This window comes from Salvelinus sp. IW2-2015, linkage group LG17 (genome assembly GCF_002910315.2).
Source record: "Salvelinus sp. IW2-2015 linkage group LG17, ASM291031v2, whole genome shotgun sequence".
In the NCBI taxonomy this organism is placed as follows: domain Eukaryota; kingdom Metazoa; phylum Chordata; class Actinopteri; order Salmoniformes; family Salmonidae; genus Salvelinus; species Salvelinus sp. IW2-2015.
Window position 1 is genome coordinate 23,653,462 of NC_036857.1, and position 26,615 is coordinate 23,680,076.

Sequence of the window (26,615 nt, forward strand, 5' to 3'; positions counted from 1 at the left end):
TTATGTGTGTTTGAACTGATGCACTATTTACAGTATGTGTTTGAACTATGCCACTATTTACAGTATGTGTGTTTGAACGATGCACTATTTACAGTATGTGTGTTTGAACTATGCACTATTTACAGTATGTGTGTTTGAACTATGCACTATTTACAGTATGTGTGTTGAACATGCACTATTTACGTATGTGTGTTTGAACTATGTATTTTACTAAGTGTGTTGAACTATGCACTATTTACAGTATGTGTGTTTGAACTATGCACTATTTACAGTATGTGTGTGTGAATATGCACTATTTACAGTATGTGTGTTTGGACGATGCACTATTTACAGTATGTGTGTTTGAACTATGCACTATTTACAGTATGTGTGTTTGAACATGCACTATTTACAGTTTGTGTGTTTGAACGATTGCACTATTTACAGTATTGTGTTTGAACTATGCACTATTTACAGTATGTGTGTTTGAACTTGCACTATTTACAGTATGTGTGTTTGAACTATGCACTATTTACAGTATGTTGTTTGAACTATTCACTATTTCAGTATGTGTTTGAATTCATTTTTTAAACGATGGTTTGAACTATTGCACTATTTACAGTATTGTGTTTGAACTATGCACTATTTACAGTATGTGTGTTGAACTATGCACTATTTTACAGGATGTTTTGAACTATGCACTATTTACAGTATGTGTGTTTGAACTATGCACTATTTACAGTATGTGTGTTTGAACTAGCACTATTTACAGTATGTGTGTTTGAACTATGCACTATTTACAGTATGTGTGTTTGAACGATGCACTATTTTACAGTATGTGTGTTTGAACGATGCACTATTTACAGTATGTGTGTTTTGAACTATGCACTATTTACAGTATGTGTGTTTGAACTATGCACTATTTACAGTATGTGTGTTTGAACTATGCACTATTTACAGTATGTGTGTTTGAACTATGCACTATTTACAGTATGTTGTTTTGAACTTGCAGTATTTACAGTATGTGTGTTTGAACTATGTACTATTTACAGTATGTGTGTTTGAACGATGCACTATTTACAGTATGTGTGTTTGAACTATGCACTATTTACAGTATGTTTGTTTTGAAACTATGCACTATTTACAGTATGTGTGTTTGAACGATGCACTATTTACAGTATGGTGTGTTTGAACTATGCACATATTTTACAGTATGTGTGTTTGAACGATGCACTATTTACAGTATGTGTGTTTTGAACTATGCACTATTTACAGTATGTGCTTGAACTTCGCCACTATTTACAGTATGTGTGTTTGAACTATGCACTATTTACAGTATGTATGTTTGAACCACATACTGTAAATAGTGCATAGTTCAAACACACATACTGTAAATAGTGCATAGTTCAAACACGTACTGTAAATAGTGCATAGTTCAAACACGTACTGTAAATAGTGTGAAGTTCAAGCACATACTGTAAATAGTTCTCTCTCTGTATTTCATACCCAATGACCATTTTGGCTCAGTAGAGTTACGTGGTCTGTTACCATTTCTACAGAGAACAATGTACAATAGTGCTAGACTCATCTTACACAGTGCAAGTCCAAGGTTATTGTAGGCATTGATACAGTGAAACCAAACCAGACATCATTATTCAGCCTCTGTTTCCATTCACACCTCAACGTTCACTTACCAAGAAGCAGACAGCTCCCTTCCACTGGGAGTTCTCATCAGCCTCAGTTCAATGTAGAAAGCCAGCAGAATAATTCATTTACATTTTACACTGACTGTAGTCTACTGAGGTTACCGCTGGTAATAGCTTACAGAGCCATTCCTCAACTCAGCTCTAATATCATGTGTAACAGTCTGTTTGTGCTTACATTACACTCCTTGCCACTCCATTTTTTGCATATTACACGGAGTAGAAGGAGTAGCACAAAACAAATCTGGATTTTAGGCTACCGCTCTGTTTCCTCTAGACATTAAACAACAGGGCAGCAACAGCTCACCAACGACCCTGGAAACGACAAGGTCGAGTCTGGGAGGAACTACGGTGGATGCACACACTCATAATAATAACAAACACAGCAATCAAGATAACTGCCTTTGACTGCTCTACTTTGCAGGGATACAACATTTCCCTTTATCAAATCATTCTCACACTACATGTAATTAGGCCTAATTGTTTTGCGGCTTCGGGGAGCAGAACAGGCACATTAAGGACTATCTGAATGACTGAGAAATATTCGCAAATTAAGGAGGGGATTTATTTTCCTTGGCGAACACCAAAGTGATTATATTCTACTCCAATGCAATCCAAAGAAACACTCTTTGCCCTCGAAGATGGGGAGGGAGAAGGGGGAAGAGATGGGGAGAAAGAGAGCAAACGAGAGAGAGAGAGAGAAAGAAAGAGAGAAGGCGAGCTCATTTAGTGTACCAGCAGCCAGACCACAAGCCATCCCCTCCTCTCTGAAATCCCTGTTCTCTAATACCAGGCCACATATACGCCACATCTTGTCAGCCACAGTTTGGTTTCTTTATTTTAATTCAGTCCCACAAGGCGTCTGTCCTGCCTGCTCCTCCGTGTCTTTGGTCTTTAATTGCTAATATGAATTAAAAGGGGAATTATGAACACTAATGACTATAGGCCTAAGTGTTTAGTCTCCACGACATGTAGGATGTGCATGTATGTGTGTGAAGTCTATAGGCTAGACATGCTTGTTAGTGATTGCCTTCAAGTGCAAGTGTCTCATTTTGAAAGTGTGTGTGTCTTTTGTGTGTCTTCTGTGTGTCTGTGTGCATGTTAATGCCAGTATGTAGCGTATGTGTGGGCCGGGGGATGGGTTTGGGGTGTACAGAGGATGATATATTTTGGGCCATATTAATGATATCCCCGGTGAGATCAGAAGTGTGTGGTTGCCTTTGTGCTATTCCCCCTGGGCACTCTATTGACCGCTTTTATTAACATCACTAAATTCCCCATTAGTGCAATGTCAGAGGTGATTGTCAAGCGGAGGGAGACGTTATCTGGGGCCTGCACTGTTTGGTTTCATTAGCACCACAAAGAGGGAGGGAGGGAGGGAAAGAGAGAGAGAGGGAAAGAGAGAGAGAGAGAGAGAGAGAGAGAGAGAGAGAGAGAGAGAGAGAGAGAGAGAGAGAGAGAGAGAGAGAGGGAGAAGGAGGGAGGGAGGGAGAGAGGAGGCGGAGAGAGAGAGAGGCGGGTGTAAAGGCTTTCACTCTTTCACCGTGGGAGTCAGATAAGATCTACTATAGCCTCTCTAGTCCCCAGGGCCCAGTTTTTCAAAAGTTATCTATCTGGATTTCACTTACCGAGTAGGATTACATGTATGGAAATAGAACGAATAGAACAGTCCCCATTCAAGTCAATGGTTTGTCCATTCTATTTATTCTATGTCTATGCATTTAATCCTATCTGGTGGGTGAAATCCGGATAGATAACTTTTGAAAAACTGGGCCCAGGAGAATCCTCTTGCAGCCCCCAGTGAGACCATCGTCACTGCCCAGACCTCCTCCAACATTCTCTCCTATCTCCTTCAGTTCAGCAGCCCTCATTAGAATGTTCCTTAAACTCCGAGCCGCATTCCATAGTATCAACCCTCCTCTCCTCTGTCCTCTGCTAGCCAAGGAAATGTGTCTAGCGGCTAGCCCAGCAGATAAAGAGATGTTGCATGTAATGATGTTTAATGGATTATGCAGATAGACGTCAACAGATGAAGATCTCTGAAAGCCCGTTCATATTACACCCCAACAGCTGGATATGTCCTCTGGTATGCTAACCTTGACTGTGTTTTCGTTCAATCTCCCTCAAGCGGCATGGTTGTTTTTTCTAAATGGGGCTGAGGTTCTGTGCACAGCTGCTTTCCTAAAGGGGAAAAAAAATCCAATTTCCCCAATACACTAGTCCTGAATGTTAAAATAAACTCATATAGATAACATGTATTGAAAAAAAGAACTTTACATGAGGGTCAGACTTGGTCTATACTGTCTGGAAGCTCACAGTCATACCAAGCCTTCCAGTGTATGTGGAGTAACACTGATGGGGCTCACATATTCAGCTGGTGTCACTCTCTCTTCCTCTCTATCCATGGTCATTGGCTACTCAACCATACTCACGACTATGCATGTCTAAATAGGAGGATCCACTATTGATCCTGACTGTCTCCTGAGATGGAGCGGAACCTGTGTCCACATCCCTGTCACCTAGCTATAGCTTCCCATAGTGTAGTAATGGGGAGTAGAGGTCAGGAGGTTGAGGGGGACCGTGTGAAATGCTAATCAGACACTTATTGTTCACATCAGTGTCCAGACATCTGATTCTGCTTTAGAAAGTTTAACTATGTCAATCATAGGGAGTGAATGTAACCTTCACTTTACTATCAACATTGTTTGCATTTGAGACATAATATTGTATTAAAAATATCACCATAATAGTAGACAAGCCTGAACAAATCTGAAGTTCAGGCGTGGATATATCACCATCCCCCTGTCCAGTTGATCTGCTATGTGATTGTTAAATATCGATTAATGCCACCAGTCAATGGGGGTATTCTATTTATAGAGCACAACTCTGGCAATGGTAATCAATGTTGTTAGCACCAGATTAATCCAAGAGTGAAATCTAGCTAGTGACTCCAGATCGCCAATATTTATTGGTATAAATAGGGGATGGGCAACTGGCGGCCCGGTCCACAGACCAATTTCCTCAAAATAAAATACAAATGATGATAATAATAATATATACTGTATATGTGCAGTGCCGTGAAAAAGTATACGTCCTCTTTCTCATTGTCTCTACTTTTGCACATTTTTGATACTGAATGTTATCAGATCTTCAACCAAAACCTAATATTAGATAAAGGGAACCTGAGTGAACAAATAACACAACAATGACATACTTATTTCATTTATTTCATAAACAAAGTTATGCACCACCCAATCACTCAATAACATCTCAATTGGGATTAGGTCAAGACTTGAACTAGGCCATTCTCAAATTTGTTCCTTTTTAGCCATTTTCATGTAGACTTGTTTGTGTGTTTTGGATCATTGTCTTGCTGCATGACCCAGCTGCGTTTAAGCTTCAGCTCACAGATGAATGGCCTGACATTCTCCTGTAGAATTCTCTGATACAGAGCAGATTTCATGGTTCCTTCTATTAAGGCAAGTCGTACAGGTCCTGAGGGAGAAAAGCATCCCCAAACCCTCACACTACCACCACAATGCTTGACCGTTGGTATGAGGTTGTTACTGTGGAATACAGTGCTTGGTTTCCTCCAGGCATAATAGGACCCATTTGTAAATGTATTAAAAATAAAACCAGAAATACCTGATTTACTGTATATAAGTATTCAGACTCTTTGCTATGAGACTTGAAATTGAGCTCAAGTACGTCTTGTTTCCATTTATCATCCTTGTGATGTTTCTACAACTTGATTGGAGTTCACCTGTGGTAAATTCAATTGACTGGACATGATTTGGAAAGGAACACACCTGTTTATATAAGGTCCCACAGTTGACAGTACATGTGAGAGGAAAAACCAAGCCATGTGGTCGAAGGAATTGTCCGTAGAGCTCCGAGACAGGATTGTGTCGAGGCACAGATCTGGGGAAGGGTTCCAAAAAATGTCTGCATCATTGAAGGTCCCCAAGAACACAGTGGCCTCCATCATTCTTAAATGGAGTAAGTTTAGAACCACCAAGAATCTTCTTAGAGCTGGCCACCTGGCCAAACTGAGCAATCGGAGGAGAAGGGCCTTGGTCAGGGAGGTGACCAAGAAACCGATGGTCACTCTGACAGAGCTCCAGAGTTCTTCTGTGGAGATGGGAGAACCTTCCAGAAGGACAGCCATCTCTGCAGCACTCCACCAATCAGGCCTTTATGGTAGACACTCGTCAGTAAAAGGCACATGACAGCCCGATTGGAGTTTGCCAAAATACACCTAAAGGACTCAGACCATGAAAAACAAGATTGAACTCTTTGTCCTGAATGCCAAGCTTCACGTCTGGAGGAAACCTGGCACCATCTCTATGGTGGTGGCAGCATCATGCTGTGGGGATGTTTTTCAGTGGCAGGGACTGGGAGACTAGTCAGGATCAAGATAAAGATGAACGGAGCAAAGTAGAGAGAGATCCTTGATGAAAACCTGCTCCAGAGCACTCTGGACCTCACACTGGGGCGAAGATTCACCTACCAACAGTACAACAACCCCAATGCAGGAGTGGTTTTGGGGCATGGATTCTACAAAATGTCGAAAGCATTCTACAAGGATGCTGGCCCATGTTGAATCTAATGCTTCCCACAGTTGTGTCAAGTTGACTGGTTGTCATATGGGTGGTGGACTATTTTTGATTTACATAGGAAACGGTTGAGTGTGGAAAAAGCCAGCAGCTTTACAGTTCTTGACACAAATCGGTGCGCCTGGCACCTACAGTACTACTGTCATGACGTTGCCATGTTGGGTGAGGTTTATGACCTCCCCATAAATACCTTTCCCCCTTTTCTCTCCACTCTACAGACTGGACTCTTGGAAAGCCCTTTGTTAACATAGAGAGAGCATGGTAACATCAAAAGGTTGGGGAATGGAACAATATTTCCCTTTCTCAACCAGTTGAAAGTGTCCGTTGGTACTTAAAGAATATGATGTCAGATCAGTTGTTGTCTGGGACATTATATCTGATGATAGGACGACATAAATTGTATCTTGGAAAGTCTACACATTCTAGTTATCAGATTCATATGGAATTGTTGCGCAATTTAAATGTTTAAATATGAAACTATTTGTGAAAATATTAAATGTAATTTTAGCTTCTAAATGAGATAATTGTTTTCATAAGTAAACTATGCTCACTCAGTGGCCACGCCCAAGTGAACAGACATTAGTTGAGAACTATGAAACACGCCCTTCTCTCCCCCAGCACAAAAGCCAGTTGACAGAAGTCAACCTCAGTTCCCGATGATGTGAGGACTGGTGTCCATACGTTTAAAAGGGCTAATTTCAACTACAACCTAACAAAATTAACATTTAGTTCCAGAAATGTTAGGACTGCTGTCCTAACGTTTAAAAGGGCGAATTTCAACGTGGAGGTGACGATCACCACGCTGGAATGGTGAATTTCGACTAGACCAGCCAGACTACAGCACGAGCTGATTATGGCAACTTGGTTTGAACTTTGAACGATTATTCACTAAAGAAGTGATACATCCTAGACACATCCTAGAGTTATCAGCTGCAACTGTAAACGTACGTGGCCTAGAAAAGGACAGACAATCTCCTAAGAACGACAGGGTACTTTAACATATCCGCTCTACAACACTATGACCAGAAAGATCTAATGGGTCAACCAGTCTTCCATCTTCGACCCATCTATCGAAGCGCAGCTCAGAGTAAATGGAATGCATAAGATTCTGTATTTATGGTAGCATAGCTTCTCAAGGTCCGATAGCGACCCAATCCCTTTGTCCCTCAGTCTTCCCGCTCTTTCATTCAAACCCAACCCCCTTCCTTTGTGTTACCAGCCGTCATATCGGGTTAGCCCACTAGGGGCTTTTCATTAAATTATTAGTAGTCAATGTGTGATCTAACCTGTGTGTATATAAATAAACTCAGCAAAAAAAGAAACATTCCTTTTTCAGGACCCTGTCTTTCAAAGATATTTCGTAAAAATCCAAATAACTTCACAGATCTTCATTGTAAAGGGTTTAAACACTGTTTCCCATGTGTGTTCAATGAACCATAAACAATTAATGAACATGCACCTGTGGAACGGTTGTTAAGACACTAACAGCTTACAGACGGTAGGCAATTAAGGTTACAGTTATGAAAACTTAGGACACTAAAGAGGCCCTTCTACTGACTGAAAAACACCAAAATAAAGATGCCACGGGTCCCTACTCATCTGTGTGAACGTGCCTTAGGCATGCTGCAAGGAGGCATGATGTGGCCAGGGCAATAAATTGCAATGTCCGTACTGTGAGACGCCTAAGACAGCGCTACAGGGAGACAGGACGGACAGCTGATCGTCTTCGCAGTGGCAGACCACGTGTAACAACACCTGTACAGGATCGGTACATCCGAACATCACACCTGCAGGACAGGTACAGGATGGCAACAACAACTGCCCGAGTTACACCAGGAACGCACAATCCATCAGTGCTCAGACTGTCTGCAATAGGCTGAGAGAGGCTGGACTGAGGGCTTGTAGGCCTGTTGTAAGGCAGGTTCTCACCAGACATCACCAGCAACTGCGTTGCCTATGGGCACAAACCCACCGTCGCTGGACAAGACAGGACTGGCAAAAAGTGCTCTTCACTGACGAGTCGCGGTTTTGTCTCACCAGGGGTGATGGTCGGATTTGCGTTTATCGTCGAAGGAATGAGCGTTACACCGAGACCTGTACTCTGGAGCGGGATCGATTTGGAGGTGGAGGGTCCATCATGGTCTGGGGCGGTGTGTCACAGCATCATCAGCCTGAGCTTGTTGTCATTGCAGGCAATCTCAACGCTGTGCGTTACAGGGAAGACATCCTACTCCCTCATGTGGTACCCTTCCTGCAGGCTCATCCTGACATGACCCTCTAGCATGACAATGCCACCAGCCATACTGCTCGTTCTGTGTGTGATTTCCTGCTAGACAGGAATGTCAGTGTTCTGCCATGGCCAGCGAAGATGTCCGGGAACTTGCAGGTGCCTTGGTGGAAGAGTGGGGTAACATCTCACAGCAAGAGCTGGCAAATCTGGTGCAGTCCATGAGGAGTAGATGCACTGCAGTACTTAATGCAGCTGGTGGCCACACTAGATACTGGCTGTTAATTTTGATTTTAAACCCCCCTTTGTTCAGGGACACATTATTCCATTTCTGTTAGTCACATGTCTGTGGAACTTGTTCAGTTTATGTCTCAGATATGTCTCAGATATTTACACACGTTAAGTTTGCTGAAAATAAACGCAGTTGACAGTGAGAGGACGTTTCTTTTTTTGCTGAGTTCATGTAATTCTGCGTGATTATTTAGGTATTTAGTAAATACATAATTAAGCCAATTTGTGTATTGCTGATTCAACTTATTAGCTAGGGTACGTGCAGATAACCAAGTACTTACGACAATAAGAATTAGACCAATCGAGGTGAAGATTAATAATTGACTGCTATTGATATGAAAGATCTTCAGATCTTTTAGAGAGTGGCTTCGGGAGATAACTGCTCAATATATATGAATGCTTCCCTGGTGCCCCAGGTTATTAATGGTTTAATTGTTGCACGGTTTAATTCAATCACGTAATCAATTAAACGTCAGGTAATCTATTTGATAAAATAGCATGTAATATAATTGAATCATAGTCAGACACGACACTTAACTCTTTTGTCTTGCCCATTAACCCTCTGAATGACACATATACACAATCCATGTCTCAAATGTCTCAAGGCTTAAACATCCTTCTTTAACCTGTCTGCTCCCCTTCATCTACACTGATTGAAGTGGATTTAACAAGTGGCATCAATAAGGGATCATATCTTTCCCCTGGATTCACCTGGTCAGTCTATGTCATGGAAAGAGCAGGTGTTCCTAATCAATCAATCAATCAAATGTATTTATAAAGCCCCTTTTACATCAGCAGATGTCACAAAGTGCTATACAGAAACCCAGCCTAAAACCCCAAACAGCTAGGAATGCAGATGTAAAAGCACGGTGGCTAGGAAAAACTCCCTAGAAAGGCAGGAACCTAGGAAGAAACCTTGAGAGGGACCAGGCTCTGGAGGGTGGCCAGTCCACGTCTGGCTGTGCCGGGTTGAGATTAAAGCAGTACATGGCCAAGATGGTCAAACGTTCATAGATGACCAGCATGGTCAAATAATAATACTAATCACAGTGGTTGTAGAGGGTACAACAGGTCAGCACCTCAGGAGTAAATGTCAGTTAGCTTTTCATAGCCGAGCATTCAGAGTTAGAGACAGCAGCTACGGTAGAGAGAAAGAGAGTCGAAAACAGCAGGTCCGGGACAAGGTAGCACATCCGGTGAACAGGTCAGGGTTCCATAGCCTCAGGCAGAACAGTCGAAACTGGACCAGCAGCACGACCAGGTGGACTAGGGCATGGTCCCAGGGCTTAGGTCCTCTGGGAGGGGAGGGAGAGGGAGAGAGAGAGAATTAGAGGGAGAATACTTAAATTCACACAGGACACAGGATAAGACAGGAGAAATACTCCAGATATAACAGACTGACCCTAGCCCCCCTACACATAAACTACTGCAGCATAAATACTGGAGGCTGAGACAGGAGAGGTCAGGGGACACTGTGGACCTGTCCGGCGATACCCCCGGACAGGGCCAAACAGGCAGGATTTAACCCCACCCACTTTGCCAAAGCACATCCCACACCACTAGAGGGATATCTTCATACCACCAACTTACAACCCTGAGACAAGGCCGAGTATAGCCCACGAAGATCTCCCCCACGGCACGAACCTAGGAGGCGCGCCAAACCCGGACAGGAAGATCACGTCAGTGACTCAACCCACTCAAGTGACGCACCCCTCCTAGGAACGGAATGGAAGAACACCAGTAAGCCAGTGACTCAGCCCCCGTAATAGGGTTAGAGGCAGAGAATTCCAGAGGAGAGAGGGGAAACGGTCAGGCAGAGACAGCAAGGGCAGTTCGTTGCTCCAGTGCCTTTCCGTTCACCTTCACACTCCTGGGCCAGACTACACTCAATCATAGGACCTACTGATGAGATGAGTCTTCAATAAAGACTTAAAGGTTGAGACCGAGTCTGCGTCTCTCACATGGGTAGGCAGACCATTCCATAAAAATAGAGCTCTATAGGAGAAAGCCCTGCCTCCAGCTGTTTGATTAGAAATTCTAGGGACAATAAGGAGGCCTGCGTCTTGTGACCGTAGTGTACGTGTAGGTATGTACGGCAGGACCAAATCGGAGAGACAGGTAGGAGCAAGCCCATGTAATGTTTTGTTTTCTTTGATGATAAGTTCTGATTTTTCTGTGGCCCCCATCCCTATTAAAGTTGCCCATCCCTGATATATAGACCATAACAATAAACCCCCAATATCCATAGTAAGGTGCTTTTGGAAAACACGACTACATGAGATCCAAAAGGATTTAGGTTTCCAGCCAAGCCTACTAAGCTTACATCATCCAAACCATTTAGATATAATCAGAACCAAATGCTCTGAATCCCATTATCAGACTGAGACTCCTTGGAACAGATTTAAAGCCTGAGTCTGTCTGTACATGACGTTGGTGTCTGTGGGAGTAGTTATTGATAAGTAAGAGTCTGACACAGTCACACACAAGCTAGTTCCTCAAGCTTCTTTTTATAGCTCCCACTGTAGATCGCTCATCTGATTCAGACTGTTTCTCTCTGTCTGTGACAGACACAGATCCCCAGATAAGGCCACTACACAGCACGCAGAAACAGAAACCAGCTCAAATCATTTTAGACATGTTCTACGTTCCCCGATTAAGAGACATAAGCACAGCTAATCACAGGCATTTAGCTGCCCTTTTCCTGCTTAGCTCCTGTATCACAGTGGAGTGGTTCTACTATATATTTCTCCATCCCTTCCATCCATGCTATTTTGGGAGCTGCAAATAAAAGGAAATGGTGTTGATTCTGCGGGGGCTGAGGGCGCGCGCCTACGAGGCTGAGGCGTTTATGCCCATCAGCGTTATTGCTTTTTGCTCTGCTCATGAAAAGCTAAGCTGGTTGTAAAGGCTTTACGAGTGTGGTGTGGTGTAGCGTAGTGTAGTGTGGTGTAGCGTAGTGTGGTGTAGCGTAGTGTGGCGTAGTGTGGTGTAGCGTAGTGTGGCGTAGTGTGGTGTAGTGTGGTGTAGTGTGGTGTCGTGTAGTGTGGTGTGGTGGGTTAGGTGTGTGGTTAGTGTGGTGTCTGTGTGTGTTGGTGTGTGTAGTGTGGTGTGTGTTAGCGTGGTGTAGCGTAGCGTGTGTGTGGTGTTTTAGCGTGGTGTAGCGTGGTGTAGTGTGGTGTGGTTGTAGCGTGGTGTAGGGTAGTGTGTGTAGGTGGCTGTGGTGAGCGTGGTGGGTGTAGTGTAATAGTTGGGTAGTGTAGTGTGGTGTAGATGTGATGTAGGTAGGGTGTGTGGTGTAGTGTGGTGTAGGGTGGTGTAGTGTGGTTGAGGGTGGTGTAGCGTGGTGTAGTGTGGGTGTGGTGTGTAGTGTTGGTGGGTGTAGCGTGGTGTGTGTAGTGTGGTGTAGCGTGGTGTAGTGTGTGTAGTGTGGTGTAGGTGTGTAGGGTGTGTAGTGTGGTGTAGGTGGTGTAGGTGGTGTAGTGTGGTGTGTGTAGCGTTAGTGTGGTGGGTAGCGTGTGATTGGTGTAGTGTGTGTAGGTGGTGGTGTAGTGTGGTTGTGGTGGGTGGCGGTGTTAGCGTGTGGGGTGTAGCGTGGTGTAGTGTGGTGTAGTGTAACGTGGGTGTAGTGTGGTGTGTGTAATGTGTTTGTAGTGGGTGTGGTGTAGCGTAGTGTAGTGTGTGTGGTGTAGTTGATGTGGTGTAGCGTGGTGTAGTGGTGTGGTGTACGTGTGTAGTGTAGCGTGGTGTAGTGTGGTGTGGTGTGGTGTAGCGTGGTGTAGCGTAGCGTAGTGTAGTGTGATGTGGTGTATCGTGGTGTAGTGTGATGTGGTGTAGTGTAGTGTGGTGTAGTGCGGCGTTGTGTAGTGTGGTGTAGTGTAGTGTAGTGAGGGAGGACGGGTTGACAACCATGGCTCCTGGGTCCTGGGGCTGTAGGGGCTGTGTGTCAGTGATCAGTGTGGCTGACCCCGCCCCTGATCTGTAACACACACACACTGTGGCTGCGTGTGGCTGTGTGTCAGTGATCAATGTGCCCTGCCTGTCTGTCTGTCTGCCCTGATACCTCTGAATGATGCTCCTCCCAGTCCCAGCCCTCTCCTGGACATCTCCTTTACTCTATATGGCACTTTGAGGCCACCGTCCCTCCTCCACTGTCACCGCCACTCACACTCTGACCTAACCTGGATCACCACAACAGCCTAGTCCCTCCGCTGATGTGATGTGGAATTCAATTCCTAACTAAGGACAGTTGGAAATATTTTGACTGCACTGTCGTGATTCTGCATAGTTTCTTATACAGTACCAGTCAAAAGTTTGGACACACCTACTCATTCCAGGGTTTTTCTTTATTTGTACTATTTTCTACATTGTAGAATAATAGTGAAGACATCACAACTATGAAATAACACATATGAAATAATTTAGTAACCAAAGTGTTAAACATATCAAAATATATTTTATATTTGAGATTCTTCAAAATAGCCACCCTTTGCCTTGATGACAGCTTTGCACACTCTTGGCATTCTCTCAACCAGCTTCATGAGGCAGTCACCTGGAATGCAATTCAATTAACAGGTGTGCCTTGTTAAAAGCTAATTTGTGGAATTTCTTGCCTTTGTATTGCATTTGAGCCAATCAGTTGTGTTGTGACATGGTAGGGGTGGTATACATAAGATAGCTCTATTTGGTAAAAGACCGAGTCCATATTATGGCAAGAACACTCAAATAAGAAAAGAGAAATGACAGTCCATCATTACTTTAAGAGATGAAGGTCAGTCAATTCGGAAAATGTCAAGAACTTTGAAAGTTTCTTCAAGTGCAGCCGCAAAAACCATCAAGCACTATGATGAAACTGGCTCTCATGAGGACCACCACAGGAAAGGAAGCCCCAGAGTTACCTCTTCTGCAGAGGATTAATTCATTAGAGTTACCAGCCTCAGAAATCGGCAATTAACTGCAGCCCAGATAAATGCTTCACAGAGTTCAAGTAACAGCCACATCTCAACATCAACTGTTCAGAGGAGACTGCATGAATCAGGCCTTTGTGGTTGAATTGCTGCAAAGAAACCACTACTAAAGGACACCAATAATAAGAAGAAACTTGCTTGGGCCAAGAAACACAGCAATGGAAATTAGACCAGTAGAAATCTGCCCTTTTGTCTGATGAGTCCAAATTTGAGATTTTTGTGAGACACAGAGTAGGTGAACGGATGATCTCCGCATGTGTGGTTCCCAACGTGAAGCATGGAGGAGGAGGCATGATGGTGTAGGGGTGCTTTGCTGGTGACACTGTGATGTGTTTAGAATTCAAGGCATTCTACGCCATCCCATCTGGTTTGCGCTTAGTGGGACTGTCATTTGTTTTTCAACAGGATAATAATCCAAAACACACCTGTAGGCTGTGTAAGATCTGTTTGACCGAGAAAGAGGGTGATGGAGTGCTGCATCAGATGACCTGGCCTCCACAATCACCCGACCTTAACCCAATTGAGATGGTTTTGGGATGAGTTGTACCACAGAGTGAAGGAAAATCAGCCAACAAATGCTCAGCATATGTGGGAGCACCTTCAAGACTGTTGGAAAAGCATTCCAAGTGACTACCTCATGAAGCTAGTTGAGAGAATGCCAAGAGTGTGCAAAGCTGTCATCAAGGCAAAGGGTGGCTACTTTGAAGAATCTAAAATCTATTTTCATTTGTTTAATACTTTTTTGGTTACTACATGATTCCATATGTGTTATTTCATAGTTTTGATGTCTTCACTATTATTCTAAAATGTAGAAAATATCAAAAAAAGAAAACCCCTTGAATGAGTAGGTGTGTCTAAACTTTTGACTGGTACTGTATTTCTGTTGAGAATGAGATTTTATCAGGCATTTTGACAGGTCATTTTTCTCTTGGATGGACCAAAGTCAGGTCATAAGTCCTCCAGTCAGATTCTCTAGTTATTGTTTACCTGTCCATTCCATTCCATCACTGTAACATGTTAACCTGCAGAGTAGAGAAGCTCTGCATGGTAAAAGTTCCTCCTCTTGCCCTGAAGTTATCATATACCTGTGTGAGGAGGCAAGGTGGGGCTCAGTCAAGCACAGCAGAGACATGTCTACCAAGTGGAACAGAAAGGCAGAAGTCTGTCTGGTAGGCTACAGCAGGATTCACTAGATATAAAACCACCTCTCTCTGATCCTACTCTGTCTCTCTTCATAGAACCCTCACTCTCTCACCATTTGACCCTACCTCTCTCTATAGTATCTCTGACCTCCCTCTCTCTCTCCCTCCATCCCTCTCTCCCTCCCTCTCCGTATCTAACCCCTCTTCTCTCTCCTCCAGCCGGTGCCCATCGATGACTCGTTCTGTGGTCTGGACATCAACCAGCCCCTAGGCGGCTCTCAGCTGGTGACGGGACACACCCTCTACACAGAGACACGGGACCGCATGACCTCCGTCACCTCCTACGTCTACAACGGATACTGCGTGGCCTTCGTGGGCACCAAGAGCGGACGCCTCAAAAAGGTCAGTTACTCTTACTGTCAGTTCCCGGCAGTTATGGTCAATTACCGGCTGTTATCGCCAGCCAGAGCCTGGACTTCGAAAATACTGACTTACCTAGGGCCGTTGCTCTTTAGGGAGCATAGGTCATCGATGACGCCTCTCCATTACACTCTGTTCTGGGCAGTCTTCTCCAGCCCGTTCACCTATTGAAAAAGTCCTCTAGCTATTCTGGTCTCCCAGTTCAAGGTCCATTTAAAGCGATTGTGAAGCACTTCATCACTGTTGAATCCCTGGCCTCAGGAGACTGAGGAGGCTGTCTGTCCACTGACTGGTCCTCAGAACCTCAGACACTGAAGTGGTAGTATTCTATTCAAGGGACTGAATGGACGGAGCACGGTGTGGTGGTAAGGAGAAGATAAACCTTCCTCCTCCATATTTAATGTGTCTGGTCCTGTGACAGTTGAGCAGGTGGGCAGGGGTGTTGGGTGGCAGGGCGTGGGGGAGGAGGTGTCGTTCCTCTGTGGTGGTCATTATGTTCCCCTTGTGGAATGAGCTCTGTCTATGGTGGCCGTGCTGAATAACCTCTGCCAGCCCATTAATTTTAATAGGCACCTTTCTCCCTGAGACCCAGAGAAAGGGGAGGCTAGAGAGAGCTGGCCCACGCAAAATCCGGCCTGCAGTCTCTGCTGGAGCAGACAGACAATGCTGTCGGTTAAAGCTACAGTCTGCGATTTGAAAAACAGCCATAAAAATGAATTTAAATGACAATTGAATAGATTCCCAGATCCCAGACTGTAGCTTTAAGGGCTAGACAGTCCTCAAATGTCACATTTCACCTCACCACCACCAAAGCAAGGCAGCATAAAGAGCATCTACTGTAGTGGCTCAGGTGGCTATTATGCATGGAGAGATTTGAGTGATGATGGAGAAAGTGGAGCATGTTGTGTGGTGGGAGAAGTTGGCAACTTCATCATAATAGAATTGTTAACCTGGTATTACACAGTCAGAGCTTTTTGGGTATTGAAGTACAGTGACAGCCAAATGATGTATGTGTAATCTAGAAGAGCTCCCTGTGTTTACAGCTGTTGAGGCTGCCTTGCTGACAGGGTCGTAATTTCAGCTAAACCTAGGGTATGGCAATGTGACAGGGTTTTCCCCCTCCAAGGATTTTTTTGAAAATGTAAGCTCATTTACTGAATTTCTACACAATTTAAAAACTCTAAAATGCAATTTGGAGAACAGAAAAAAAACAAGCAAAATGGACTCCAGCCATTATCAGCTTGTTGCTGTAGCTTCATTCCCCTCAGTCAATAGGGGACTGAACATTCTACAAACAGCTGTCTGCTATGCACTAGCTCCGCACTGGGATTACACCTCTAGTTTAGTTTCATGTCAAGGCAAACAGCAGTTACCTAGCCAAAGCCATCTACTACAGCCATCTTTACCTCTGCACTGTTTTCCATAAAGCCAGCCAGCCATACAAACAGCCTTCCCTCCTGCTCCCAGGCGTCAGCATGGTCCTAATATCCTAAAGTCATCTCGCTAGTACCGTTAAACTGCATTTGTCTATTAATTGGGATTGGAATGATTTTAGTAACCTATTTTAAATTACCATACCCAATTGACGCCCCTGCTTGCTGAATGTAGATGATGTTGATGGTGATTGGTGAGGTGAGTGTTCCTCCTTTGTAAAACTCTTTGAGCATCTGGAAAAGCGCTATGCTATATCTGTTGGGCTCCTGGGTGGAGCAGCGGTCTAAGGCACTGCATCTCAGTGCAAGAGGCGTCACTACAGTCCCTGGTTCGAATCCAGGCTGTATCACATCCGGCCAGTATGGCGTGCTCTCAGTTTCCCTTGCCCCTGGGACACAACACAAATGGACCTGCTCGGTTGTCTGTTGCTTCATCTATTTATTCATAATTGAATCTGTGCCCCAATCAGGATGTGGAATTGAAAGAGTCTCATTCGGTGTAATCCTCCTTGTTTGAGGTACTTAATCATTTATAGCATTTTTTCTACATGATTAAATTGAACTAGACAGTAGAACACAATTCTCTACTCTCTGGTGCATTCAGTACTGTGGGTTGTTTCCTTTTTTCTCCCTCCCGTGTTCCTCACATACAGTATGTGTCTTCTCTTTTCACATCCTCTCCCTGTCTCCATGTATGACAATGCCATGCAAAGTGAACCATCATGGCTGCCTGGCTGTCTGTTGCTCACATCCACAGCATCATGGCTGTTACCACAGTAACCGTTGCATGGAGGAGGATTTATCCAGGATATCAGAAGGCACAGCGAGAGACACAGCTCCACGGTCCACCGCCTTACTGCCTGGCTGCCTGGCCGGCTGGTTCACTGGCTGCCTGGCTGGGAGAGAAAATCCCGGAAGCCTGTATGTTCAGCCTGTTCAAGCATGGAGCCTGATCTATTCATGACAAAGAGAGAGGGGAGAGGATGAGGCAGCTTGGTAGCGTGTGGTTGCTGTGTGTTTAGGGGTTTACTTCCAACCTAGTGCTAAGCGATTAGTGCTGTTTGAGTTCGGTTCAGATTCAGTTTGATTATTAAAACAATTATCACGGTTTTCGTTTTCGATAGTTTTTTTATACAGTAAGTGCATTATGCATTATGTGGGTTGAATGCTGTAACAACACAGAACCAAAAAATGAATAAAAGTCCCATGATGGTAGTGACGGCCCATTACTGCTCATCACTTATTAACCATCAGTTATTCACATTACTTTACTTTAATCAAATATTTCAGTTGTTGTGTATATTACATTTGTTTTATTTGACAACTTTATTTCATTCCTAGTCTTCATCTAATGTTTATTGAGCTGCTGCCTATGCTGTCTGACAAAATTACTATTTTAGGAGTTCTTCAAAGTAAATAAGGCATACTTTTATGACTGCTAAATACCAACTGTCAATCATGTACATAATGTATTTTCAGGTAGTAATTAGTGATGCACCGATATGACCTTTTTGGCCGATACAGATATCCGATATTTTCCTTGCCAAAAAAAAACGATACTGATACCAATAACTAGAGGTGGGACCAAGTCATTGTTTTACAAGTCACAAGTAAGTCTCAAGTCTTAGCACTCAAGTCCCAAGTCAAGTCCCAAGTCAAGACAGGCAAGTCCGAGTCAAGTTTCAAGTCAAGACCGACAAGTATCAAGTCAAGTCTCAAGTCCTAAACTTTGAGTTTCGAGTCCTAAAGTCATAATGTGCTCTTCACCAAATGTTATACCATTTCATATTTTTAACAAGAGTAATAGTTAGTATATTACATTTCCTCAAATCATGAATGCTTTTAAAAATATATTTATTACTTTCCAAATAAACTTCATATTTCCATGGAAATACATGGGTAGCCATAAGAAAGACCCCCCCCCCCCATAGTGATCGACTATCGAGGATCGCTATGGGGCGCAATCGGGCGATGTAGGCTTGTACACAATCGCCCAACCTTAACACACACACACAAATAATACAACATGTCAAATAACACAACATCTGTTTCAGTAGCTATAGTTAGCTATCTAACTATATAGCTAGGTGTCATCATCTAAAATAACCCTAATTTATAAGACAGTTCTTATTTGATGAATGGTGGTCGGACCCATCTATGTGAAGCTAGCTACAATAAGGATTAGCCACAATAGTGGACTTTGCAGTTAGCCTTACAAATAAAAGTTGCTATTTGTATTCATTTACATTACTGTCAATGACATACTTTTAGTTTGAAGGCAAACCGCAAATTCCACTATTGTGCCTAATCCGTATTGTGGCTAGCTTCACAACACATAAACTGGTGCGGTCGAGCCTCACTAGCCAGATGAAGCTAGCTGGCTGCTTATAACGTTAGCTTTGGGCAACAGGGTTAAGTTGCTGACTAGCTATTTATTTTCATGAACTGAGGTTCAATTTCAATAGACGAACAACAAGTGGCAACCTAGCTAATACTTACTCACAAGGATTCCTAAATCATTGCTAAGAATAATGAAAATGACAGCAGGTTCTAGTGGTCATTGTTTTCAAGCTGGTTGCATTGGTGCTAGCTAGGTACCAAGCTAAARCTAGCTACTCCAGAAGTTGCGGTCAAACAAATTATGCTTTATTAACAATGCGGTATTGTAAACACATCGTTCGTGGCCGGTGTTTGCTTGTTTGCAGACTTTTCTGTCCAGCTTTGACAGTGCTATTGTATCTTTTTTGACACGCAAAGACCCAAACGGCGTTCCATAGCGTGTATGTCATGAAGCTAATACCAGTGACGCAATTTTTGTGTAACTCCGGTAGTGCAACATCTGAAAATAGCGTACTTAGTAGTGGGTACCGGTGCTCGACCAGTCGGCGAAAGCCAACATCACCCACGACAGGGAACGGTTGATTGTCAAGAGCAATGAATTCCATTATCTTGGCTTTAATGGATTTCGCATTTGAGTTGTCTCGCTGAAATTTCGTTACACTTTCAAATGACTGCTCGACTTGTTGACTGCTCGATCCACACAGCAGACATTGTGGGCTAGTTTAGGAATGCTGTGTTGCACGTATAGCGCAATATTTTACGTGGTGTCATTACGTCATGTACCTACGTTATATAGGTATGCACATCAGCTTTGACATCGGTTTTGCACATCGTGGCGTTAAACGAGGCATCGGCCGATACCGATGTTGACATTTTTAGCTAATATCGTCCGATTCCGATATGTTCACTGATATATCGTTCATCCCTAGTAGTAATACCTCGGGAAGCAACAGCTGCTCTCTATATCCCCTCACGATCGCACACTCTTCTCTCTTCCGTAGTAGCAAGTCGTAATAAAAACACAGACCGGACAAGTAGATGCGCAATGGATTATGGTCATTGAAGTTAATTACCACGTTTTATGTGCTAAACTATGTCAAATATTGGCTTGTAGGAAACTATAACTCCCTACTACATCGCACAGTTCAGGCTGGATCTGATTTATCTCTAGAAAAATTGTGCAATGTGCGCATTGAGCTCACAGAAAAAAAACAGAACAAAATGGAATTCTGATTATTTAACCGACATCGGTCAATTTATTGTTTAAAAAACGAAAAATAACCTACATTTCGGTTAATCGCTCAGCACTACTCCATCCTTGTGTGTCGCCCAGGCGGGAGGCCCGGAGGACCCCTAGTCCCTGCTCCAGCCTCAGACTCCCAGCCCCAGCCCTCTCCCACTGCAGCCACAGCCCCTGCTCTGCTTTCTCCCACTGCAGCAGGCTGATAAGCTGTTGCCAGGCAGGCCATGGGGACCAGTGCACATCACTACATAGCAGGACAGGGCTATAGGTTTACAGGATGTTATGCTTGGTAGGTAAGGTGACACGGAATAGCAGTGCTGGAGCCTCATCCTTGCATAAGGAAGCTGGCATTCCACTGCATTCTCCTCCCCCAGAGCAGAGAGAGAGAGCAGAGAGAGGGCGGTAGAGGGAGAGCGAGGGAGAGAGAGAGAGAGAGGAGACGAGAGAGAAGAGAGAGAGAGAGAGAGAGAGAGAGAGAGAGAGAGAAGAGAGAGTAGAGAGAGAGAGAGAGAGAGAGAGAGAGAGGAGAGGGGAGAGGAGGAGAAAGATACTTTAGTGCAGCTGAACTAGGAACCAGGGCTCATCTGCACCGCTGCCTGTAATTGGATTGGCTTCCTTCCCAACCCCCCCCCGACACACACACACACCACACACACACACACACACACCACACACACACACACACACACACACACACCACACACACACACACACACACACACACACACACACACACACACACACACACACACAACCACACACCACACACACACACACAACACACACACACACACACACACCTCCCTTCCCCACTTCCACACTTCCCCAGCCCCCCACCCTCTCTCTCTTTCTCTCTCTTACTCTCCTTCTCTCTCTCACTCTCCTTCCCTCTCTCCCTATAGAATAGCTCTAGCTGTTTATGTAGCTATTTCCTGGGCTGTGGTGGAGCATGGCGACGGGAAGCCTGCTAGGATAGTGATGGTGGATTGTGCTACTGGTGTGGTGGCAGGCAGGTGTTATTAGGGGGGACAGGGGTTAAAAGGTGGTGGTAAGTATGTGTGTGTGCAGCTATCAAGTTACACATACATGTCAGTACATACACACAACAAGTAGGTCAGATGGGGAGAGGCGTTTTTCTGTGATGAGTTGCTTTATGTGTTTGTTTAAAACCAGGTTTGCTGTTTACTTGCGCTATATAAGATGGGAGTTCCATGCACTCATGGCTCTGTATAATACTGTACGTTTCCTTGGATTTGTTCTGGACCTGGGGACTGCGAAAAGACCCCTGGTGGCATGTCTGGTGGGATAAGTGTGTATGTCAGTGCTGTGTGTAAGTTGACTATGCAAACAATTTGGAATATCCAACACATTAATGTTTCTTATAAAAACAAGAAGTAATGCTGTCAGTCTTTCCTCAACTCTTAGAGAGACTGGCATGCATTGTATTAATATTAGCCCCCTGATTACAACAAAGAGCAAGACGTGCCGCTACGTTCTGGGCCAGCTGCAGCTTAACTAGGTCTTCCTTTGTAGCGCTTGACCGTATGACTCGACAATAATCAAAATAAGATCAAACTAGAGCCTGCAGGACTTACTTTGTGGGGTGTGGTGTCAAAAAAGCAGAGCATATCTTTATTATGGACAGACCGCTCCCTATCTTTACAACCATTGAATCTATATGTTTTGACCATGACAATTTACAATCTAAGGTAACGCAAAGTAATTTAGTCTCCTTAACTTGTTCAACAGCCACACCATTCATTAGCAGATTCAGCTACAATGCTCTTAGTTTTATAGATGTTCAGGACCAGTTTATTACTGGACACCCATACCAAAACTGATTTCAACTCTGTTGAGGGTTTCAGTGACTTATTAGCTGTGGTTGCTGATGTGTATATGGTTGAATCATCAGCATACATGGACACAAATGCTTTGTTTAATGCCAGTGGCAGGTAATTGGTAAAAATTTAAAAGAGTAGAGGGCCTAGAGAGCTGCCCTGCGGTACATGTTTGACAGTATAGAAGCTTCCTTTAAAGAAAACCCTCTGAGTTATATTAGATATCTCTGAATCCACAATATAGCAGAGGTTGAAAAGCCATAACACGTACGTTTTCTCAAACACAGGTTATGGTCAATAATATCAAAGGCTGCACTTAAATCTAACAGTACATCTCCCACAATGTTCTTATTATCAAGTTCTTTCAACCAATTGGTAATTTGTGTCAGTGCAGTACATGTTGAGTGCCCTTCCCTATAAGCATGTTGAAAGTCTGTTGTTAATTTGTTTACAGAGAAATAGCATTGTATTTGGTCAAACACAATTTTTTCCCAGGAGTTTGCTAAGAGCTGGCAGCAAGCTGATAGGTTTGCTGTTATAACCAGCAAAGGCCGATTTACCACTCTTGGGTAGCAATGACTTTGGCTTCCCTCCAGGCCTGAGGACAAAGACTTTCCCCCTAGGCTAAGATTGAAGATATGACAGATAGGAGTGGCTATTGAGTCAGCTACCATCCTCAGTAGCTTTCTATCTAAGTTGTCAATGCTAGGAGGTTTGTCATTATTGATCAATAACAATCATTTTTCTACCTCTCCCACACTAACTTTAGACAATTCAAACTTGCAATGCTTTTCTTTAATTATTTGTTTTTATATGCATGAGTACAATGGTTCACTGTTCGTTGTTGGCATTTCCTACCTAAGTTTGCCCACTTTGCCTATGAAGTAATCATTAAAATAATTGGCAACATCAAATGGTTTTGTGATGAATAAGCCATCTGATTCGATGAAAGACGGAGTTGAATTTGTCTTTCTGCCCATAATTTCATTTAAAGTACTCCAACGTTTTTTCCCCCATCATTCTTTATATCATTGATCTTGGCTTCATAATGGAGTTTCTTCTTCTTTTTGTTGATTTTAGTCACATCATTTCTCAGTTTGTAGTAAGTAAACCAGTCAGATGTGCAGCCAACACCTATCAGTTTTTCAATTCCTCATAAATCCATGGAGCCGTAACAGTTCTAACAATCACTTTCTTAACAGGTGCATGTTTATCAGTAATTGGAAGAAGCAATTTCATAAATTCATCAAGTGCATGTGAGCGTCTGGATGCTCCTTATTAATCACATCAGACCAACAAATATTTTTAACATCATACAGTGCATTCAGAAAGTTTTCAGACACCTTGACTGTTTCCACAGCCTTCTTCTAAAATTGATTAAATCGTTTTTTTGCCTCATGAATCTACACACAATACCTCATAAAAAACAGGTTTTTAGCGCAAATTGTATTTATTTTTGCCATTTATTTTTATAAATACACTGAAATATCACATTTACATAAGTATTCAGACCCTTTACTCAGTACTTTGTTGAAGCACCTTTGGCAGCGATTACAGCATTGAGTCTTCTTGGGTATGACGCTACAAGCTTGGCACACCTGTATTTGGGGAGTTCCTCTCAATCTTCTCTGCAGATCCTCTCAATCTCTGTCAGATTGGAAGGGGAGCGTCGCTGCACAGCTATTTTCAGTTCTCTCGAAAGATGTTCGATTGAGTTCAAGTCCGGGCTCTTGCTGGGCCACTCAAGGACATTCAAAGACTTCTGCATTGTCTTGGTTGCGTGCTTAGGGTTGTTGTCCTGTTGGAAGGTGAACCTTCACCCCACTCTGAGGTCCTGAGCGCTCTGGAGCAGGTTTCCATCAAGGATCTCTCTTTACTTTGCTCCGTTCATCTTTCCCCTGACTAGTCTCCCAGCCCCTGCTGTTCAAAAACATCCACACAACATGATGCTGCCACCACCGTGCTTCACCGTAGGGATGGTGCCAGGTTTCCTCCAGATGAGACGCTTGGCATTCAGGCCAAAGAGTTCAATCTTGGTTTCTTCAGACCAGAGAAACGTGTTTCTCATGGTCTGAGAGTCCTTTAGGTGCCTTTTGCCTTTTGGCAAACTCCAAGGTTAAATAAATAAATAAAATAAAAAGTGGGCTGTCATGTGCCTTTTACTGAGGAGTGGCTTCCGTCAGGCCACTCTACCATAAAGGCCTGATTGGTGGAGTGCTGCACAGATTGTTGTCTTTCGGAAGGTTCTCCCATCTCCACAGAGGAACTCTGGAGTTCTGTCAAAGTGGCCATCGGGTTCTTGGTCACCTCCCTGTCCAAGGCCCTTCTCCCCCATTTGCTCAGTTTGGCCGGGCGGCCAACTCTAGGAAGAGTCTTGGTGGTTCAAAACTTCTTCCATTTAAGAATGATGGAGGCCACTGTGTTCTTGGGGACCTTCAATGCTGCAGAATATTTTTTCTAACCTTCCCCAGATCTGTGCCTTGACACAATCCTGTCTCAGAGCTCTACGGAGACTTCCTTCGATCTCATGGCTTGGCTTTTGATCTGACATGCACTGTCAACTGTGGGACCATATAAAGACAAGTGTGTGCCTTTCCGAATCATTTCTAATCAATTTAATTTACCACATGTGGACTCCAATCGAGTTGTAGAAACATTTCAAGGATGATCAATGGAAAAAAGATAAACCTGAGCTCAATTTCGAGTCTCATAGCAAAGGGTCTGAATAATTACGTAAATAAGTTAATTCATTTTTTATTAAATTTTTTATAAATTTGTAAACATTTCTAAAAACCTGCTTTCGCTTTCTCATTATGGGGTATTGTGTGTTTTGTGATGAGGAAAAAATTACTTTAATCCATTTTACAATAAGGCTGTTGTAACGGTGGTCCTCCTCCTCTTCAACCGAAAAGGAGGAGTATTGAGGGAACCAAGGCGCAGCGGGTTGTGAACACATAATATTTATTAAAGACAAGACGAAAACACGAACTTCACTATAAACTAACAAAACAACAAACGGAGTAGACAGACCTGAACGACGAACTTACATTAAACACGAGAACGCACGAACAGGGAAAATAGCCTACACATAAAATGACGATGTACAACACAAACCGAACAGTCCCGTATGGTGCGACAAACACTGACACAGGAGACAACCACCCACAACGAACACTGTGAAACAACCTACCTAAATATGACTCTCAATTAGAGGAACGCCAAACACCTGCCTCTAATTGAGAGCCATACCAGGCAACCCTTAAACCAACATAGAAACAGACAACATAGAATGCCCACCCAAACTCACGTCCTGACCAACTAACACATACAACAAACTAACAGAAATAGGTCAGGAACGTGACAGCTGTAATGTAACAAAAAGTGGAACAAATTTTAGTTAAACATTTAGTTAAAGTGTAATCAATACATGTGGATGATCAAATCAAACTTTATTTGTCACATGCGCCGAATACAACAAGTGTAGACCTTACAATGAAATGCTTACTTACAAGCCCGTAACCAACAGTGCAGTTCAAGAAGAGCTAAGAAAATATTTATCAAATAAACTAAAGTAAAAAATAATAAAAAGAACACAATAAAATAACAATAACGAGGCTATATACAGGGGGTACCAGTATCGAGTCAGTGTGCGGGGTACAGGTTAATTGCGGTAATTTGTACATGTAGGTAGGGGTGAAGTGATTATGCATAGATAATAAACAGCGAGTAGCAGCAGTGTAAAAACAAATGGGGGGGGATCAATGTAAGTAGTCCGGTGGCCATTTTATTAATTGTTCAGCAGTCTAATGGCTTGGGGGTAGAAGCTGTTGAGGAGCCTTTTGGTCCTAAACATGGCGCTCCAGTACCGCTTGCCGTGCGGTAGCAGAGAAAACAGTCTATGACTTGGGTGACTGGAGTCTCTGACAATGTTGTTCCTGTGATTTTTGTAAACACCCTGGTAGGATAAAATATAATCTGAACCAGATTACAGGCCCTGGTTACAGTGAGAAGCTTCCTCCTGAGTGGACAGCTTGATGAAAACCAGTCAATATTCAGTTCCCCAAGAAAGTAGACCAAATCAAATCAAATCAAATGTATTTATAAAGCCCTGCTAACATCAGCTGATATCTCAAAGTGCTGTACAGAAACCCAGCCTAAAACCCCAAACAGCAAGCAATGCAGGTGCAGACCTCTCTATGTACATCACATACACTATCAAGCATTTCACACATATTATTTAGATACTGACGGTTAGCACTCAAAACACCTCAGAGTTACATCAGAGTTACAAGGACCAAGGCTTTAACCCCCCCCCCCCTGAATTAACTACTATGGGCGTCCTGTTAAATGTTAAAAGATTATCCAATGGTCTGTTAGAAATTCCCAAACACATTTGATTTAGTGATAGCTGTTCACGTA

General features: G+C 43.4%; 1 pseudogene; it reads left to right on the top strand.

The window, feature by feature from the left end:
* LOC111976302 (plexin-A2-like) overlaps positions 1-26,615 on the top strand; it is a 271,282-nt pseudogene that overhangs the window by 46,126 nt on the left and 198,541 nt on the right.